Source organism: Centropristis striata, chromosome 21, assembly GCF_030273125.1.
Source record: "Centropristis striata isolate RG_2023a ecotype Rhode Island chromosome 21, C.striata_1.0, whole genome shotgun sequence".
Taxonomy (NCBI): domain Eukaryota; kingdom Metazoa; phylum Chordata; class Actinopteri; order Perciformes; family Serranidae; genus Centropristis; species Centropristis striata.
The window spans coordinates 22,086,277-22,105,432 of NC_081537.1; the positions used below are offsets into that span (position 1 = coordinate 22,086,277).

At 37.5% G+C, this 19,156-nt stretch overlaps 1 protein-coding gene across 1 annotated transcript in view; it reads right to left on the minus strand.

Moving 5' to 3' along the window:
• The window catches only part of tbkbp1 (TBK1 binding protein 1), a 75,144-nt gene extending 69,879 nt beyond the window's left edge, over positions 1-5,265 (minus strand). The window contains exon 1 of the mRNA XM_059324708.1: positions 5,140-5,265. The gene's annotated coding sequence lies outside the window, so the exon portion shown is untranslated. The remainder of the gene's footprint in view (positions 1-5,139) is intronic.
• Positions 5,266-19,156: the final 13,891 nt, after the last annotated feature.

The following is a 19,156-nucleotide window of genomic DNA, read 5'->3' on the forward strand; positions in this document are numbered from 1 at the left end:
AATTCAAATCCCGTCCTGCTCTGAAGGCCAGTTTGAAAAGCATACACCCTTCACTCAAGCAGCTCTTCACTCACAGAGCTGAGAAGCCGAGGCAAAGGTTTCATAACATTGAAACGACAAATCTGAGAGAATATTATTATGGTCCGTCCTCTGCCTGATTGATTGGCTTCAGTCTTTCTGAGGATTTTTAAAATGTCTCCATGTATTATTTTTGTCAAAGTGGCCTCTGTGAGGACATTGTTAGAATAAGAAGATGAATACAATTATGTTTGGTAAAAAAAAAAAAAAAAAAAAGTGTTGTGTTGTGTTGTGTTGCTCTCAACAAGTTGACAGCTCGAATTCTCAGATTCTGTCAAAGCGGATGGTTAGATTCAGGAAAGGAAACAATATAGAGCCCAAGGGGAAAAAATAGTGAGCCACATTGTCTTTTGGCAAGAAGGCCTTCACAAAATAAACTTTCTTAACCTGTGTGTGCTTACGTTGCACACTGTTCATAAAATCGTCAAATCTTTCGATTTTCCTGCAAAATCCATCGATCCACAAGCATATAATGTCCTTAATAAGCAATCGAGTAAGTTGTATTTAAGCTGCATTAAGTCTGTTCACACATTGGTAACACAAAACAATTAAGACTGTTAAATTTGTCATAGTACCTTCAACTAAACCTATAGCATTGGCTGATTAAAAAACTGTTTTTGGAAGGCACTGACAAATGAAGTAATGTGTGGGTTTTTTTTAAGGATTTCTTGGACTCACATCTTGGCTGTCATCTGGACACCTCTAACATATAGCTTTTATATAATACAACATTTATATGTATGTTTGATAGATTCTTGAATTTAACTTTATCTATTTATAAGATGGAGATATGGAGAGTAACAAGAAACTGAGCCTTGCATCGAATGTAATTTTAATGAGTGTCTTTGTCCATGTGTTTAAGGGAAGAATACTGTTAATTATTTATATTTATTTGCTTGTCAGAACTCTTTTTCAGAAATCTGCAGGATATAATAATAGAATAAGACTTAATAATCTGCAGCTTTTCTTTACCTTGCAATGCTGAGGCAACACTTTGCAAATACTTCCTTTTTAGGTTTGATTGTTTTGATTTGGATGAAGCCTTGTAATGTGTCACTGTAAGTGCCTATTGTGCAGTTTTGTCCTTTAAAATAAGATCTACATGGTTTAATGTACAGATATGGTTTTCCATATTCAGCAGCTTTATCCACAACACCGAAGTTGTGCTAACAGCGAGTTTTTCAGCTGTGATTTCCTTCTGCAAGTTAATTCATTCACTTCCTCTGTTTAATCAAAGGTGCCAATGATCTCAGTCTCATTGCGTCAGTAACAACCCCTCCCATCCTGAACACAAACATATACACACACACACACACAAACACACACACCCCCTTCCAGGACAGGGTTACACCAGGACAAACCTCCACAAGGTCAGCTGGAACAATGCAGCTGCAAAAAAACACTCTGATCAAATGAAGCAAACAGTTGACAGGTGTGTCACTGAATATGAATCATGCACAATGACAGTTCCAACCTGTTTTGACACATTCTCCTGCAAAGTGTCCTGATGCCTTCAAACAAAATCAAACTAAGATCTAAGGTGTATGGTATTGGACTGGGACAGTGTCCTTGGTAGTAATCTAATCATTGCCCAAACAAAATCGGACTGAAAGGCTATTTCCTGAAAATACAATCACTGGTGTCCTCACTTTACAGCAGATCATGTTTCAGAAAAATAGCATCAACAGCACTCATCAGCAGATAACAAAGTATATTATACAACAGCTTCAAGCATGGAGGAGCTCGCTGGGATCCAATTTAAAAGTGCAGGGGGGGGGGGGGGGGGGCATGATTAACGAGGGCAAAAATGCAGAAAAACAAGCCCAGACCCGGGAGAGACTGTACGGCAGCACAGTGGCTTTGTGATTGGTGATTAGCAGGTACGCTGAAGCCATGATTCACTTCCTTAAATTAGCTCCTTTGGACATGACACCCTGGGAACTGACAAGAAGGAAGGGCTGAATACTTAAGATGAAGTGGTGGTAATCAAGTCTGAAGACCACAAAGATCAGGCTGTGAAGATGGATGGGAAGTGAAATGTAAGGAGTTCTTAATGTAACCTGCTGACCCCTCTTACAGGCCACTGCAGAGACACTGACTGACAGACTTTGGCATGGAGCTAATTATCATCAGGCCTGTCTGAGCATGTGAAATAATGACCTGAATCAGAGATCTGAATGCCAATAGCATGACTAAGTAGTAGTAGGCATAGACGTCGCTCTTTCATGGCTCCAAGTCATCAGCGCTGCATGTTTCTCTCAGTGAGGCTGCATTTCAGCACCACGTCGCTGTCCACTCTTTATCCACTCCAGGACAATAACAAGCTCCCTTAAAGCTACACTTCATGCAAAAAAAACTCCCATATGTGTGTCTTGAAACTTGCTACACCAATATAATCTGAAACATCTATTCAGGGGAGCTAATTTCATGTGCAAGCTCACCCAATAAGAGGTGAGCAATGCTTGCATTTCTCTATTCTTAGTCTCATGTATGGCATTTATAGCCCCAAGACAGAAATATTGATGTCTTCACACCAAACGCAAAGCAAATGTTCACCTTGCATTACTCACGGGCTGTGGGATCATTTGTATTTATTTGCGTTACTCTCACAAGATGCACCGTTTCTTTCCGCCATCACCCTTGTCCGAAGTAATCTCTGCTTGGTACGTGTTGTGGGAAAACAAACCCTGTCATGTCTCAGTTAATAACATCATGTGGAGGTGCACACAGCTCTATAAAGGTCACCTTTTCCAGGAACTGTGCCTGGATGAGTGCCGATGTGGCACTACTCCAGCAAAATAAAAACGGTTTTGCTGTGATTAAATTGCAATAAAGGGATCAATTAGATGCCAAAATAACCTTACAGTGATGTTTTATTTGGATTGGTAAGGGCTTTGCTTCTAGATGTTCAGAATAGTTAAATCACATGCATGCTTTTTCTATTTTAGGAGAAATAGGCTGTTCTCGTCCACTCGTAAGTGTATCTACGGAAATAATACACTGAAATTAATAGAAAATCCACATAATTGTAAGCCTGAATAGGCTGCTTATTTGTTGTCAGGTGGGTTACTCTAGTGGGTGTAGTAATTATGGCAGCAGTGACGGGATACAGCAGGTAGTGAGGCAACATAATAGGTATAAAGATCGATAAAGTCCATTTAGAGTCGGTGGGGTGGCTGATGGATCAAACTAACACAGGACTAAGACTTAAAAGAATGTTGTTAAATATCCCTAAAGATGGACTTCTGTACCTGAATACGTCACAGTCTATGTCTCCTACACAAATGATCCATTATTTATTAATGGATGTCGTCATTTTTACCTTTCCCCTGATTATTTTCCCTTATTTTAACCTCTTAGGCTTAAAGTATTGGGCTATTAATTCGGCCTGTATATAGCACTTTAAAAATCTTTTTAAATTACCTGATAATTATTTTTCACTCTCAGAACACAATCCTGCTCAATGAAGAGTGTTAAATGTTGATCCCAAAACAAACATATAAGAGGTCAAATGAGGAGAACATCTAGTTCCAAATTTTTTATACTAAATATATTTGACCCTATCTCAGGTATTACTTGGTATTACAGGTATTACTCATCATCAGACAAAAATTGTCATGGAGTTTGAAGCCAGAACTTTAGAGGAAAGCTGACAGCAGGAAACGCGCTGCTGAAGGTTTTACAGTGGCACGTCATGAAGAAGTCCTGTGGTTTGATCATGCCAGTATGATCGGTGACTCCAGAAGGTTTAACTAACCAAGTAGTACCATCTCACAATGTTAACAATGTGTTTAAAATCATCATAAGTTAAAAGCAGAAACTGTGGATCTTTAACGTTATGCCATTAAATCGACTGGTCATAATTCATAGAATATCATCCACCCCCTCCCATCCAAAGATAACTTTTGCAAAACTGCATAACTTTTCTAGAGATATTGTGCAAACCGTTTATGAGAGTTTTCCATCTTTTTCTCCTTTTGCATGTATCTATACTTGGACTGTTGGATTTCCACAAGCCACAGTCATCTTTTTCCTTTAAGAGTCCAGCTTTACTTTTTGTGCTTTAGATGAAATATTGACACATTTTCTGATTATAAATATAAAAACATGGCTTGATATACCTTAATATCCTCACCAGCAGGTTTTTGGCTTTGCAGAAAAAGAGTTTATGTATATTAATATTATGAGGCTGTCAGGCGTGCTATCACCACTGTGATATTACTACGTTGAAATGATAATCCGAGGGAGTGATACACGCTGTGATGTCTTTGTAAAAGGTTGTCCTTAGAGCTGTTTCCTCCACCAAAAACATCATTATGGAGATGTTCAGTGCATCTACATTCCTGCAAGCTTTTTTATTATAAGGAGAAAGGATGAGCAATGTGTGCATCTATATTTAGTCTGATGAGCAGTGTTTGTATTTCCAAGACAAAATGTTCCAACAGCCCTCTGAGCACCCTCTTTCATTCCACTGTTAACCTTTTGTTTTACAGGAGGAATTAGATAACAGCCAAGTTTCACTGAAGATAAAGACAGGATTATGATATGAACTGGTTGTTTTTGCTTTTACAGTTCAGCTAGAATAAATCCACAGAGGGCTAATGTGAGATTCTTATTCATGAGACAGTTTTTCTTCCACTCAGACACTAACATGCAGAGATGAAACCAGGCCAGAGCAGCAGCGAGCCGACAGATGTAGGCTACTTTTGCTGACCGCTTTCCATCAGCACTGAGCTGAAGTTGAAGGTTGCCTGCGGCCATGGCATCGCTCTCTGTGTGATGCTGATGTTGCCAAAGCTCGGAGCGCCACGCGTCTCCTTTAAGGAGCTGTATGCATCAGCTGTGGCCGCTGCAAACAAATTGCGCGTACAATAAATAAACACAGCAGATGATGATTATCTTTTGTCTAATCTTTACATCCCCGTGTGTGTATGTGTGTGTGTTTGTGCGTCTTGAAAACGAGGTTATGGGTGCGATGAGTACAACATGGCTGTTATCATGCACACATTGTATCCGTCACATGAAAGACACTGCGCGGATTGTATAAAGAGGATAACTCACGCGCTCCCGTTGATTGATCCATAAATGCCATGGCTCGGGAGTGTGGGAGGGAAGAGCAACCACCACCCCCCAAAAAAGCGCTCTGTTTCACGGTGTGTCCAACGCTCGGTAACCGCCTGCTGGCTCCGCTGCTCCTCCGGTGCTCCTGTGGCAGGGACAAGCACGCCTCCTGTAGCTGCTACTGTGCAGGACTGAGCATCACATCGCACACCGTGGAGCCCAACTAGTGTGGGATGGTGATGTCGCGGGAATAGGAGCGTCAGGCTCTTCTTTTAACGAGAACATCTATGTCTCCTGCTTGAGTCACCCCGCATCTCAGAGGCAGAGCCAAGGCAACCGAGCCCCCAGCAACCTGCACACACATTATCTAATATTCTCATTTAGATATGTGCACTCTGGGGATTGAGGCTGTAGCAAACACACAGAGTCCATACAAAGCTTCTCAGTAGGGCGTGAGATAAAAGCAGCACACTGAGTGAATTCATAGCTCAGGCTAAATGCAAACATTGCAACAGCTTAAATTTAAAGCCACATGGCTCTAAACCACGGATCAGCAACTTAAATGCTGGAGGGGGCCACAATTTTTCATTGACACTACCCCAGGGCCACATATAGGAAGGTAGGTATTAAAACTGCAATTTTAAATATGTTTACAGTGCAGTAATTTAACATATTCCGTGCTCAAATGCATACGTATAAACAGGAATTCAAAAGGTTTGAAGCAAATAAAAAATAACCACTTACTGTGATTTCTTTTCTTTTTTTCAGTGCAAGAACAGCAGACCAACATTAATTGCAAGAAGTAATTTTGTGCACTGCACTTTTAAGATTTCATGCTCAAATGCATGTAGTTGTACTGAGGGCCACTTCAAGTGAGGGTGCAGGCCGTATGTGACCCCCGGGCCACCAGTTGCCCATCCCTACTCTAAACACTCTTCACACCTTCTGCTTTACAGACTGTGAAGAAAAAAAGTATATGTATGTGGCCACAGTTGGCAAAAATGTCAGAGACTGGAAACACAATTTTAAATGCTCTATGATTTTATGCCCTGACCCTGTAATGTGGGTCAATGCTTCACTTTTGTGCTGCAAAAACCTGTGCTAAGAATTATGTAATGACATTTAAGTCAATATTTGATAGCATAATAAATATACCCATGACATAGATCCCAAAGTAAATAAATGTGACATTCTGAAGAAAAAAAACCCAGCACTTTTCATATAAGACATAAATAAAAAATGAAAAGTGTGACACATTAAAACCAAATAGATAATAAGCTAAGACAACAAAAAGCAATTATTAATTAAAGAATAACTTAATTAGAAAATTAATAAATCTATAAAATCCTGAAATAGATTCTGAAGTAAATATATGTGAAATTCTGAAAAAAAACAGCCCTTTAACAAAATGTATATGTATTTAGATATTTATAATATTATTAATAATAAACTTTATTTTATTTATAGAACACTTCTCAAAAAGACATAAATAAAAAATGAAAATGCAACAAATTAAAACTAAATAGATAATAAACTAAGACAATAAAAAACAATAATTCATTTAAAAAATTGTGATATAAATAGATAAATATACTTATGAAATCCTGAAATAGATTCTGAAATAAATAAATGTCGAATTTTTAAATAAGTCGCAAAAAACAGTCCTTTAACAAAATGTATATGTATTTATATTTGTATTATATCAATAATGATAATAATATCAATAATAATAAACTTTATTTTATTTACAGAGAACGTTTCATACAAGAGATACATAAAAAAATAATACAAATAAAGTGTGGCACATTAAAACAAGAGCAATAGATAATAAACTTAGAACATAAAAAGCAATAATTGATTAAAAAAGTGAATGTAAAAAAAAGTAGACTATTAAGAATTAAAAATAATTACAGAATTAGTCAATAAAAAATTTATTAAATTTTAAATTTAAATTAATATAATATAATTTATATAATTTATATTTATCTTAATGAAACCTTTAATTACTAACTTTATAAGTAAAACATTTTTTGTCCAAACACTATAAATAATGGAGCACATGTTGGATGATTCATTTTTGTATCTGTTAAATTATATCTTGTAACTTATTATTAGATGGTTTATTCTTTGCTCCCCGTCTGTGTAAGAAATCTTCACTGAAATCAGGAACAAAATCTTAAATTCCAAGTTCCCTGCAAGAACAGACGAGTGATGGATTCCTGATGGAGTCTTTTACCTCTGGGAGATTCTTATCACATCATTTCACAACTCTACCTTTATTCTGATTCTGAGCTATTCTTGTTAGACCCGAGATAGCTGCATCATCTGGGAATTTGATGACACAGTTATCAGGGTTCATACTTCTGCAGGCGTGCATGAAGCTCAGGCAGGACCACACGGAAAACACTCACAACACACTCTTCTGTGTGGATTTCATCTCTAAAGAGGAGAGAAAACATTACATTTAAAAACCACATGGATCCACAAGTGGACATAAACACTCTTCACACCTTCTGTTTTCCAGACTGTGAAGAAAAAAGTGTCTGTATGTGGACAGAACTGCAAACTAGTGTGAGATATATTATTAATATTATTATTATTTAAAATAGTTTATATTGCACTCCTCTGCCCTGGTCGCATGCAGGATGGAGATTTATTTTGAAGGGGAGAACATGCACAAGTCTGCATGTTCCCCCGTGTCAGCGTGGGTTCTCTCCGGGTTCTCCAGCTTCCTCCCACAGTCCAGAGACATGCAGCTTATAGGTTTAACTGCTGACTCTAAATTTCTAAATTGCCCCTAGGAGTGAATGAGAGCATGAATGGTTGTTTGCCCTGTGATAAAAAGTTATTTTACAGAATTTTACTCTATTATTTTAGATGGGGTTTATTGTTTTTTCTAGTTTGCAAATGCCATTTTGAAAAAAAGTTCATTACCCTTACTTCAATTTTAATTACTTTTATTATATTATTATATAATCATAGAATAAAAGTTTAAATCTGTAATTTAATATATGGGATACTATAGATTTTTTTTACAGTATTATTAAATTGCTTTATGGTCTTGAATGTTAAGTTAGTGAATTCTATGTAAAAATAAATAAATGATAAATACACATCATATTTAAAGTTAAGGCAACTTTCTGTTTTCTTATAGTAAAACCTAAACTTTAATGTGAGAAAAAACACTTACTCTCATATTCAAGTTAAAAAAATAACTTTAGTTATTCTACAGATTTTTTTATTATTATTATTTTTTAAATACATATACTGTATATGATCTGTATTTTTAAAGGAATTATCTGAAAAATAGCTTACGGTTTTTTACTGATTTGACAGTAAGTGTTTGGTAACTTTTGCTGCCAGATTGTTTCCTTTTTTTATGGTTTTTGTTTTGTTTTACAGTGCAGTTAAGGTTAATGAATGAATGAATGTGTGTGTGTGTGTGGGTCCAGGGCACATATCATACAACCATACTAATCACTCTCAGATTTGATTTTGCACATTTGTGACTGTACGCTGAAGGCCTCTCATGGTTTTATAAACCTGTTTTATTGATTGTTGCATTACCGTTGACTAGTTTGCATAAATGCACCCAGGCACATTGCATTTTTTATGTTTTTTTAAGATATATTTATACCAAGGTTCAAACAGTATGTATATTGATCAACATAGTGATTGATAAAATGCCTGTTCAGCTGCAAGACTAAAGGGCAAAAACAGTTCAATCGTATTGATGGAGCGGAGCTGTTTGTGGATATAAATTTAACAGGATACCGATGCTGTTGTATTTACTGAATGTTACATTTTTTATCTGTATTCAAATGTTTTCCCTAGAACCTACTCTCGGTTTTTACTTTCACTTCTTGGATTGGATTGCATGTAAATCTCAGCAGTCAAAAAATGAGAGTTATTAGATTCTCTCCAATAAAAGAGTATAATATATGCAAACATCCAGAAATTAATCTTTAAAAATAGAATACTTTTAGGAAATACTTTCCTGGCAGCGCATCAACTTAAATATGTGCCAGTGCCTTTTAAAAAATGAATCTTTTTTTATGGTTTAATTTCTTCCTTGGACATCTTAAAGCAGATAAGGTAAACACAAGAAACTTCCAGATCAAAACTGGATTAAAAGAAATGTCCGTGGTTGAATTTGAGCATCCAGGGAGTTCAGAATATGAACCTTTCAGGTTGAAATTACTGGGAGATGAGAGTGTTTTCCTTTCAGGGACAGACCTCCCCACCATCACCCCTCGTAACACATCGGTGGGTGTTTCTTATATAACATACCCTACATTTTTTATGTTGAATGATGAATTTACTGATTCATTCATTTTCTTCACTGAGCTGATTCGTTCTGCGTCACAGAGACTGAAAGCTCTCCAGCACACAGTGGGCAGAACAAAGATGCATCGCTGTTTAGCCTATGGCTAATCAAAATTTAGACTCAGAAATACTATTTATTAAGAGGAAGTGATTGGTAAAGCTTAAATCAAATGAAAAGTCTAATTTATCTTATGCAAGTCAAAGCCCATGTTTCTGTCAGTTCAAAGGTTATGAAAGGTTACATCTTCATAAGTAAACTGTTTATTAATGCAACTGAATCGGTTGCATTGTTCATTTAAAAACGTGTATTTTTATGCAACAGTGCAACACTAAAATATATATATTAATATTCTTCTCATGTCCTCAACATGTGTTTTTAGCTCGTTCTCACTCCCTGTTTGTCAAATATTGACGCCTATAAAGACTTTCCACTGACTGTAAAGTAAATCCATCCATGTTAATATTCAACATCTGCAGTAAATGTTCTTGAGAGGTGGACCAGGTGGCTGGCGTGATAACAAATGTCAACATTAATATGTAAAGTAGTTTTAACTTTTCTGTGTCATACATAAATACTTCACTTCTTGCAGTTACTTGCATTTATTTTACTTTTTTAATTTACTTTTATGAAGCCCAACCTTGTACTTTTTTACCATACAACCTTATTTTGCAGACATGTACTGTACTATTTTAGTGTTTTTGTTGTATTTTTCCTACATAAAAATATTAATAATTCCTTTAATTTTTAATTATTAATTTTAATATGGCATTATAGGTTTTTTTCTTTTCCTTTACAGAATAGTGAAATTGTTTAATGGTCTTGAGTGTTAAATTACATATATACCAAAAAATACACTAATTCAAACACTAATACACTAATCATATTGGTAAATGTAAAGTTAGGGCAACTTTCTGTTTTCTGACAGTAGATCTTGAAGCAAAGTTGCCAACTCTTACTGTCTTATTAAAGAAAAAAACCCTTATTTATTCTACATGTCTACATGTGTTCTACATGTTTTTTTTAATACAGAAATGTTATTTCTATATTGTGTTCTTATTATACTTATTATCTGCAAAATAACATATTTTTGTTTACTGTTTATTGACACTTCCTGTTGACACTAACAGCTTTTGCTGCCAGACTTTTTACAAAAAAAAATTTCAGTGTAGAAAAGTAATTTTGATGCCTTAAACCTCATGAAACTGCAACCGTTTCACAAGAGTAACAACCCACTTAAAATGATTATTCTTACATTTACATATGAGGAGGAGTTGATCTTCTGCTCCTGTGGGGGTATTTGAGGGTGGGAACAAACAACATATGACATCATATGGTTTGCAAACTTGTTAAAAAGTGTCTAAAGAAGAAGAGATTTAGACCTTTTCCAAATGTTTTAGTTTGAGATCTTTACCTCGTGGCGTCCAGAAGCTCCGTCTGATTCAGAAAGCTCAGCAGTGAATAAATCCTGAACATAAAACAGAGTTCTTGTCTATGTAACCTTTGAAAGATTGTTCACTCCAGGCCTATAATTACATTTCTCTCTTTCTTTTATACGTTTTTTTTGTCATTGTCAGCAGCAGTCCCTCTCTGAATGATTATAATGAAGCTCTAAAAAGCTCAATTCATAGTCTTGATTAGTGGAACGTCTTCTCTAATCTGCATTTATGCTGCGCTGCCATTATCAGTTGTTTGGTGAATAGGAACTAAACACACTGAATGTGTCAATGATTACACTGGCTAGACACATTGTAGAAAAAAAAGCAATGGCCTTGATTAATTGTTTTTTTGAGCAGTAATAAGTGAGAGTAAAGTTCAGAGATATAAACTTTAATCAGGGGAATTTTCCTCTGATGATGAAGTTGCTCCCTGTGAAGTGAATCATGGGCATTTAAATGAGGAGTGACCCCGGTTCTGCCTAATGGGCCGTCCACAGCTCCCCCTGGCCTGCAGCGAGAGGAAATTTCCACTGGACTTGTTGTTGTCCAGTCCCACTCTCCTCAGCTGCACTGACAGAATGCCCAAACATTTCTGCCCGATATGGCCGGCTGTTTGTTGACAGCGGGGAATAGGAGCTGACTGCTGGCAGGAATGTAGGCTGATGGAGAGCGGAAAAGTACTGGGGGCAGCAAACAAGTACCCCTCCATCCCCCCACCAGACCCCCAGCCCACCAGCCCTGACCAGTTAAGCACTCTCCGCTAGATGTGTCTCCAGAGCCAGCTTTATTAAGGCTGCCTGCAGCTTCTGGCTACAGCAGAATGAAATGAAACTTATAGACTGGAAAAAGATATAATCTTTCATGGAGTCATAAAAAAAAGTATGTGCTGCTACTCTTTAGGACCAGGCAGAAATGAAAGCTACAGTACACTGCAAAAAAAGAAAAATTGGGTGAACTCAAAATTTCAAGGCAACAAACTTCAATACAATTTTATGTTGGACAATTAAACTAAATATTTTAAGTTTTGTTTTTGAGTTTGCTCAACTCTGAATTCAGATTTTTGTCAACTCAACTGTAAATTGTACTAACTTATAATTTTACATTGTAATCACTTTTAATCCTTCTGCTAACTTCTGTAATGTGCTGAATAGGCACGATTGTAACGCTGCTATGAAATGTCAGCTAATGTTGCAACCACAATTTCGCCTTAGCATTGATACGCTAATGGCTACTCTTGTAGCTGTAACAAGCAGCGCCGCTAGCATCAGTTAGCCGCTAGCATCAGTTAGCTGCTAGCTTTCGCTAATGACCGAATTTTACCGCTTTCCCGCATTTCACAACAAAGAAATAAGAGTTAGCAGAACTATTGTCCCTTGCTGTGAACCCCAACTTAAAGCTATAAGTAACAACAACTTACCAACTTGTTTTTGAGCAGACAACTGGCTTCCTTTGTTGTGCTAACTTACATTATTGCCCTAAATGTCAATAATTTATATTTAGAAGTTTTACCAACTTAAATCACTGTTTTAGGCCAAAAAATACAAGTTGGCTTTTTTGCAGTGTAGTGTTCAAAATAATAGCAGTCCAATGTGACTAACCAGATTAATCCAGGTTTTTAGTATATTTTTTTATTGCTACATGGCAAACAAGGTACCAGTAGATTAGCAGTAGATTCTCAGAAAACCAACAAGACCCAGCATTTGTGATATGCAGCTCTTAAGGCTGTGCAATTGGGCAATTAGTGGAAAGGGGTGTGTTAAAAAAAATAGCAACTAATTATATAATAAAAAAATAATAAAAATATACTAAAAATATAGTAAAAACCTGGATTAATCTGGTTAGTCACATTGGACTGCTATTATTTTGAACGCCACTGTATGTTGTGAGGACATCTCTGTGGAGGATCTTCAGACTGGGAGGTTTTCAGGACAGACTGGTCTCCCATCAAATATTACAATATATGGCATTTGTACAGGCAGCAAAATACGACTCGTATTTCCATTTGAGAGTGTCCTCCACCTCCATCGTGCTGATACGTAACGATAGTAAAGTAACGATTGAGGTGATGTGGAGTTTAAACAGTGGACTTTCACCAGGAGAACGAGGTTCATGTCCTGTGTGAAAACTAAAGTTTTAAAGTACAGTCATGGAATAATTATTAGACCACCCTTGTTTTCTTCATTTTCTTGTTCATTTAAATCCCTGGTACAACTAAAGGTACATTTGTTTGGATAAATATAATGATAACATCAAAAAATAGCTCATAAGAGTTTAAGAGCTCATATCTAGACATTTTCCATTGTTTACTTGATCATAACCAAAATCATTATCAAGAAAACTTACTGTTTAAACTGTTTTTATAAAGCCTTAATAAAGTTGTTGGGTTTTTTTTTTAACCTAAACCTACACTAGCACTCAAAAGTTTGGGGTCACCCAAAAAATGTGTTGTTTTCCATACAAACAAACTGTTTTATTCATTGAATGAGTTACAAAAATAATCTAAAATATTGTAAAGACATTGACAAGGGCAGAAATAATAATTTTAACCTGTACAAATCTCCAACTTTACCTCTAGATACTCAACCAGCCTGAGGAAGGATCATTTTAATGCTTCTTAAATCAGCACAAAACAGTTTTCAGTGCTAACATAATGCTCAGGTGTTTTAATGATCAATGAGCACTCTAACACTATAAACGTGGATTAACACAATGTGCCACTGGAACAGAGGACAATATATACTAGATATTCCATTAAAAAAATAAGCCGTTTCCAGCTTTAATAGTCATTTACCACATTAACAATGTCTGGACTGTATGTCTGTTATTTTTATTTCAAAAAGTTGTGCTTTTATTTAAAATATAAGGACATTCCTAAGTGACCCCAAACTTTTGAGGAGTAGTGTAGGTCAGTGGTTTTGTAGCCTAACTTCACAGTAACTTTAGCCTTTTTTGCAACCGTGAATACGTGTATGTATAAAGACGTGTGTGCTATTTTTAGAACGATCCGCTCTGTACCATGAGCCACCAAAAGCTCATATGACTCTATGGAGCTGACAAACGTGAGTATTCTGTTGTTCAGGTTGGAGATCTTGTTTTTCTCTGGATGTGAACATACTGCCTGGATGACAGTACAGACTTATTATAACACAGAGGCTGTGACGTCATACATGAGCTTCTGTGAGGACAGCTGTGCATCATCAAGCAGCAGGTTCAGTTACAACAACAAACCTGATTCACAGCTAGACTCGGACAGCAAAGGCTGCAAGTGGAAGATAATTAGAAGATGTTTAATAAAGCAACAATCCCAAATGAAATATCCACACTTTCCAAAGATTAATTCCATTTATTATACCTCAAACACAAATAATTTCCTCCAATAACATCATGAAGCTCTAATTTACCCTGTGTTTCTTCCCAGCATCTCACAGACAATGAAGCATACACCGGTGACCTTATTCACTCATTACCTCTGAACCTACATGTGTAATGAGCGATTTTCTCTGCCAAGCGGTGGGAGGTTTAAGCAAACAAAGAAAATGGCTCTCACAGACAGGTTTATACATCTTTCACAGCAATGATGAGGGTTGGATTTGGGTTATTTGAACCATGTGCAACCCTTCTTTTTTCAGTTCCCGTTCCGGTTGTTAAGGACTCTGGTGGTGAGCCATTTACACTGAAACTGACCATTGTCCGTCTGACCCAACTCTCAATCTGGGTTATAAAACTGGGTCACAGGTTCTGGTTGGGGCCTGGTTGTGTGACAGGGGTATTAGCTTGAGTAAGGCAGCCTGGTGTCCTTAAAATTTCATTTCCAGACAGCAAAAATGCAATGTCATTTACGTTTTGAGGGAAACTTTTTTCCTCTGGATTATGTTTTTTTTATTTTTTTATCACAAATACAATTCTAATCAAAGTCTGTGTAGGGAGGAGGTTGGAGTGGATGGATGGATCAAACATGTATAGGACTCACCAGGAAACTGTTTGTGTCCCATTTGAAACCAAAGAAAGTTTTTAATTTACAACCTTAAACCATGTATCTAAGAGCAATGGCCATAATATGGAGGAAAATCGGATTCTGATTCTGATTAGAACCATAGAGACGAGGACCAATCTCTGAAAGTGGTTTCAGCAAAACGTACTTAAAGTCCCAACAGTATAAGTCAAAGTCAAAGTCAGCTTTATCGTCAATTCTTCACATGTAGCAGACATACAAAGGAATCAAAATTATGTTTCTAACTATCCCACGGTGAAGACAAGACAAGAATTTATTAAACTTAAAGTAAAAAGTATAGTAAAGTGCAGAAGCACAACAATAGAGACAAACCTATCCTAACACTAAAGTAGATGATAATAAAGTGCACAGTAGATGAAGACATTTAAAAATAAACAGTAAGAGAATAGGAGGTCACAGTGTAAATGGTTGTGATGTATGTACCAATCAGGACGTCTTCTGCAGCAGCATCACTCTCTCCTGACTCAGGCTCAAGTTGAAGAGATGCTGGAAAGTAGCAGACAGACAGCAGACTGGCACAGGTCTGCAGAACCCTGGGGCTGATTCCCTCAGGGCCAGCAGCCTCATGGTGATGGCAAGCTTTCTCCTCATCTGGCCAGTGGTTACAGTCAGGCAGGGGTGGGAGCTTGCAGTGTCTGTGGGGGGAGAGAAATGCTGCTATAGTGTGTGTTTGGGGGGGGGGGATTTGGGTCAAAAGAGCTCACCACAGGGGGGTGAGGGGTGAGGTTAGGTTAAAGAAATAGTTAAGCTCATTTGCTCTCTCCAGGTCTAATCTCCAATCTCACAATTCACAGCAATAGGTGCCTTTCCACTCTAGTCGTATACCCGGAGTGAGGCAGGTCCCCCTCGTGGAAACGTCCCTAATTTGAATGTGTGCAGGCCCTAGTGGCCGTTTGACCGGTCGTTTTTTCGCCTTGTCAAAGAGCAGGGCCATTTGTCTCCCCTGAAAAAAGCCTGGATGCCGATTGGATAGAACGCTAAGCGGGATGTGATGTAGTACTTGACGCCACATCAACAAGCGCCATTTTTAAAAGCCGGCGAAGTAGAGAGTAGTCACGACGAAGCAACAAGAAACAATAAGCCCCTTTCATAGTGTGATCCTGCAAATGTCCCGCTATATTGCTAGATCTGTGACGGCTTTTCGCCTTAGGGCATTCATAGTGATCCCGTGAAGGCGTGATGTCCTGCCCTTTCATAGTGCAGTCCGGCTTCTGCAAAAAGTTTCTTAAAATTGCAGATCAGACTGTAAACAATAGTTGGCGAATGAAGAGGATGTCTTTGCTCAGATATCCAATATCCGGATATCTGCTGGCGGCAGCAGAACAACAGAAATGTAGTTTGTTGCCCCCAGAGGCTGAATGATCATCAGACTGATGGCTAAGGGGTTACGAGTTCAGTGTTCAGTGAATTGCAGAGAGAAAGAAGGCCCTCTCAGCAAATCTGGAAAGAAATCGCCTAAATATCTTTTTAAAAATGTCTAAAAACCTTGTCTTTATTTACTACCCTCAATTTTCTATGATCTAACACAAATAAATGTCCACAGGTGATATCTGCTGCTGACTGCAGTGTGTTCTGTCCCAGCAGGAGCTCCGTCAGCTGACGGACACATTTTAGCCTCTTTCAAAGGACACATCTGCCTGAAGGAGGACATGTTTTGCTGCGAGTGGCAGATTTAAAAGTGTTGCTTGACAACCGACACGTTCTGTTGCCGACTCAAAGGTATTTAAATCCAGACTATATGGCAAGCAAAACATAAACACACCTGGATTTAAAAGATGCTGATGTTTAGCATCGCAGGCGTCTTGCTCGGCTGAAGAAATAAATCCTGTAAGAGCACGCTTGTAGCTGTTAAAGAACAACAAAGAAGTAAACAGCTGACATTTGAAAACAATATGACTAATGCTTGTTTGGATATTGTCTAGCAGAGATCAGCATATTATCTGCTGTGAGCTGGCAAAGCTGAACCGAGCCGTGATATTTCATGGTGCAGATTCCTGACATCACACCACGATATTACTTTTATTGCCTCCCACATGCGAGTGGAAAAGGTGTAAATGAATGTTTTGATGAGAGGCAGGACAGACTGGCTTTATAAGGACAATCCCTACTGTACTGACACAGCCGCCGCTTATGTAATGGGAGATTTGACCCGGACACTGTGTTCCCTGACAAAGGCATTTCTATTCAAAACCAGGGGTGGCAAGCTTCCAGCGAATCATTCACACAGGGTGAACTGCTGCCCATCAGGAGAGAGGGAAGTAAACAAGCAGCGGAGGGCATCTGACTGTGTCGTCGTGCTGATGAGGATGGAGATGAATGGAATTCCTCTGAGTTTATAACTTCAAACTGCTGCAAATCTGTTAGTAAAGGTGAATGTTTTACTGAACCGAATAAAAATCAACCTGAAATCAGCACAACTGCAAAAAAGCTCTTGCTCAATACTGCCTGGAGCAAATTTTATAAAATATTCTTGTCCTCAGTAGTCCAAAAAGCAATGCTGTCAAAAACGTCAATATTGGGTTTAGAAAATGACATCATTCTGTGCAATTAATAGACAGTTCAGGGAAAGTTCAAGTTCAGGTATATTCAGGAGAGGTTCTCCGATATGTTATGTATTTTTTAAGAAGAGAGTTGCTGCTCTGTCCCCCTTAGTTTTAGTTAAGTATCTAGTTATCATTTTGAATTTCCCATGTTTTTACGAGTCTGTTGACACTGATATAGGTAAAAAAAAATAGCATGAATTTTGTAAGAAAGTTAAAATATCACACAATAATTATATTTTCTTCATTTGAATGTTCTGCCTCCACAGTGTCTGCTTAGAAAAAGTCTGGCCCTTGGACAAATGTGGTTGAAAATGACGTACAAATATGTCTGTACAAACACGCCTGCAGACACACTTTTGCCTACTTTTCTTCCGCCTGGCACCCAGAAAAAAATGTCAACTATGTGTCAACTATTTATGTTAGTCTCTTTCCTGTTTTAACATGACAATGCCTCGAAGCACAAAGCCAGCTTAGGACACGGTTTGTCCAGTTTTGTGTGAAACAGGACATGCCTGACCTGATCACCCAGCATCAGTTCTGGCCTTCACTAATGCTTTTGTTTCGGAATGGCACTAAACCCCTGCAGCCATCCTGATCAATGCACATGCTGCTGTTGGCTATTTGCTGTTGTTGACTGATTGCAAACAGCTTTTAAAAGAGTAAACATGGAAATGTTTTCTCAAACAACAAATTATAGGACAGAAACAGATGATTGGCAGCTTCTTATATCATTAGTATAGTGACAGTAAGGTTGCACAAAGGTCACAAAGGTTACGGATAAAAACAGTAAACGTTTAACCTGTGAGTAGACCCAAGTAGGCCATTTAGACTAAACTCACTTCTTTTAATCTATGTTCCAAACTAATAACTTGTATATTTATGTTCTAGTGAGGGGGTCAAAAATAACATCCATTACATTATTTATACTCAATAGTTGCATGTTTTTTATTGTCACATGCACAATAATAGTGCAGCAGTTCATGTTTCAGTTACTTTATATGCAGTACTTATCTCCTGTAGTATTATGATTCTATAGTATTTACATTACTGTGCAATATAAATATTTTTTCTCTGTGTAATAGTGCAATTTTCTACTTTTGAGTCCATCTATATTGTATATATTGTTGTTATTGGTCTTTTTATATCTCTTGTTGCTTGATGCTTCTTTCTTTTTTTGCTGCTGTAACACTGGAAATGTCCCTGTTGTGGGACTTTTAACGCATCTTATCTTATCTTAGTAATACATCATTTCTTATTAGCAGATTATTGTTAATAATATTTAAAAAATATGCAAAGTATTTTAAACTATCAAATGCATGTAGTGCCATAAAAAGTACAGTAGAGCAGTGAGCTAGAAAGCAACTTAAAATGGAAACACTAAAGAAAAGAACTTTAAAATTGTGCTTGAGTACAGTATCCGTATGTTTGTATTCCCAAAACTATTATCCTGTAAGTGGTTAATTTAGCTGTCCGTTTGTTTGATAACTGATCAGTTAATCGCCAAGTTATGTAACCAAATCCTTTTTGAAAGAGGTTCCATACTGTGAGCACAAGGACTTCACTAGCCCCGCCCCCCGGCTGCTCCCATTGGCCAGTCTGGAAGCTAAATAAGAAATCCCGCTCTCCTATTGGCTGGCGCCAATGGGAGTGTCACCTGCGCTGTTTCTGATAACAGATCCAGTCAGTTGCAGCCAGCTAG